A 3,013-nucleotide genomic window follows, 5' to 3' on the forward strand; every position below is an offset into this window, starting at 1 on the left:
AGGATCGWTACTCTAGCCTAATTTCAGTTCTAAAGGCTAGAAAGTATGTACAGAAGGGATGTGTTAGTTTTCTTGCATATGCTATAAATATGAAGAAAGAGAACGGAAGGATGCAAGATATTCCAGTCGTAAGGGAATTTCCTAAAGTATTTCCAGAAGATTTGATAAATCTACCTCCAGACCGAATGATAGAATTTCAGATTGAATTAATTCCTGGAGCAACACCTGTTGCGCGTGCACCATATAGGTTAGCTCCTTCTGAGTTAAAGGAGTTAATGTCACAATTGAAAGAATTGTTGGACAAAGGTTTTATCCGACCAAGTACTTCCCCGTGGGGTGCACCGGTACTTTTTGTGAAAAAGAAGGATGGATCAATGAGGATGTGCATTGATTACCGAGAGTTGAATAAACTGACAATCAAGAATAAGTATCTTCTCCCAAGAATTGATGATTTGTTTGATCAATTGGTTGGGGCTACTTATTTTTCAAAGATTGATTTACGGTCCGGTTATCATCAATTGAAGATTCGGAATGAAGACGTGTCGAAAACARCATTCCGTACATGTTATGGTCATTATGAATTCCTAGTTATGCCATTTGGACTCACAAATGCGCCTGCAGCCTTTATGGACATGATGAACAGGGTGTGTCATCCCTATCTAGATAAATTTGTGATTGTCTTCATTGATGATATTCTAATATATTCTCGGTCGGAAAAAGAACATGCACATCATTTGAGATTACTTCTGGAATTGTTGAAACAAGAGAAATTATATGCCAAGATGTCAAAATGTGAATTTTGGCTGTGAGAAGTTCAATTTTTGGGGCATGTTATCTCAAAAGAAGGCATCAAAGTAGATCCTTTGAAGATTGAAGCCATTGAAAAATGGGAAGCCCCAAAGACTCCGACTGAAATCAGAAGTTTTCTTGGATTAGCTGGGTATTATCGTAAGTTTATACAAGACTTTTCTCGTATAGCTATTCCATTAACGAAGCTGACTAAGAAGAATGTGAAATATGAGTGGGATGAAGCACAAGCTCAAGCCATTCAGATGTTAAAAGATAAGTTATGCAGTGCACCAATATTATCTTTGCCAAATGGAATGGAAGATTTTGTGGTATATAGTGACGCATCAAAGATGGGTTTGGGTTGTATTAATGCAACGTGGAAAGGTAATAGCTTATGCTTCTAGATAATTAAAAAATCATGAAAGGCAATATCCTACTCATGATATGGAATTAGCGGCAGTAGTGTTTGCTTTGAAGATATGGAGACACTATTTGTATGGAACGAAATGTCAAATCTTCACAGATCATAAGAGCTTGCAACATCTGTTTCATCGGAAAGATTTGAATATGCGTCAGAGAAGATGGTTGGAATTGGTAAGTGATTATGATTGTGAAATTTTATATCACCTAGGTTAAGCAAACGTAGTGGCCGATGCGTTAAGTCGACAAGAGAAAAGTGGAACTATCAAAGCTATAGCTTTACGAGCTGAGTTGTTACCCAATATTCAAGAAGAGTTACGAGAATTTCAATATGAGGCAATGAAAAAGGATAAGATCAAATAGGAAAGATTGGATGGATTAATATCTAATTTACTGAAAGATGACAGAGAATTTTGGAAATTCCAAAACATAATTTGGGTACCATGCTATGGTGATCTCAGAAAACGTATTTTGGGTGAGGCTCATAAGTCACGTTTTGCAATTCATCCAGGTACAAATAAAATGTATCGGGATTTGAAGCAACAYTATTGGTGGCCAGGTATGAAGAAGGATATAGCTAAGTATGTTGAGCAATGCTTAACATGTCTTCAAGTAAAGATTGAACACCAGCGTCCTTATGGTAAGTTACAATCTTTAGAAATTTCGGTGTGGAAGTGGGATCATATCACTATGGATTTCATAACCAAATTGCCGAGAACATCGAAAGGTTATGATGCTATATGGGTGATAGTAGATCGGTTATCCAAATCTGCACATTTCTTATCTATGAAAGAATCTTATCCAATGGAGAGATTGGCAAAACTATACATTGATGAGATAGTGACACGACATAGTGTTCCTCTATCAATTGTTTCTGATAGAGGTAGTCGTTTCACTTCTATGTTTTGGAAGAGCTTTCAAAGAGAAATGGGTTCGCAAATTAAATTAAGCACAACTTCTCATCCTCAGACTGATGGACAGAGTGAACGAACTATCCAAACTTTAGAGGATATGCTTAGAGCATGTGTCATTGATTTCGGAGGATCATGGGATAGTCATTTKGCTTTGGTGGAATTTGCGTACAACAATAGYTACCATTCAAGTATTCAGGCAGCACCTTTTGAGGTTTTGTATGGATGAAAATGTCGAACTAAAGGTGTTGGAATGAAATATGTGAGAAACAGTTAGCTGGGCCTGAGTTAGTTCAGCAAACTGCAGATAAAATTGGAGTAATACGGGAACGGATGACAATGGCACAGGATAGACAAAGAAGTTATATAGATAAACGTCGGAAGCCGATAGAGTTTCAAGTGGGTGATAGAGTGATGTTAAAAGTATCACCTTGGAAAGGAATGATATGTTTTGGAAAAAGAGGGAAATTAAGTCCAAGATATGTTGGACCATTCCTTATCACTGGAAGAGTTGGGGAAGTGGCTTATAAGTTAGAACTTCCTTTGGAATTAAGTGGAATTCATGACACGTTTCATGTGTCAAATTTGAGGAAGTGTCTAATAAGTCCAGATGTGGCAGTACCATTACCTGAGATTAAGGTAGATGAGAGATTATGCTTTGAAGAAACCCCTGAACAAATTACTGACTACAAAGTAAAGAAGTTACGAAACAAAGAAGTTGGGTTAGTAAAGGTTTAGTGGCGTTATCACAAGGGACCAGACGCCACTTGGGAATCAGAGTCTGAGATGCAGATGAAATATCCCTACCTTTTTACTTAAATGAAATTTCGAGACGGAATTCTTTTAAAGAGGAAACGTTGTAATATTCGGGTTATTTTATTGGATTTAATAAT

Source organism: Cynara cardunculus (assembly GCF_001531365.2).
Source record: "Cynara cardunculus var. scolymus isolate 2C chromosome LG 13, CcrdV1, whole genome shotgun sequence".
In the NCBI taxonomy this organism is placed as follows: domain Eukaryota; kingdom Viridiplantae; phylum Streptophyta; class Magnoliopsida; order Asterales; family Asteraceae; genus Cynara; species Cynara cardunculus.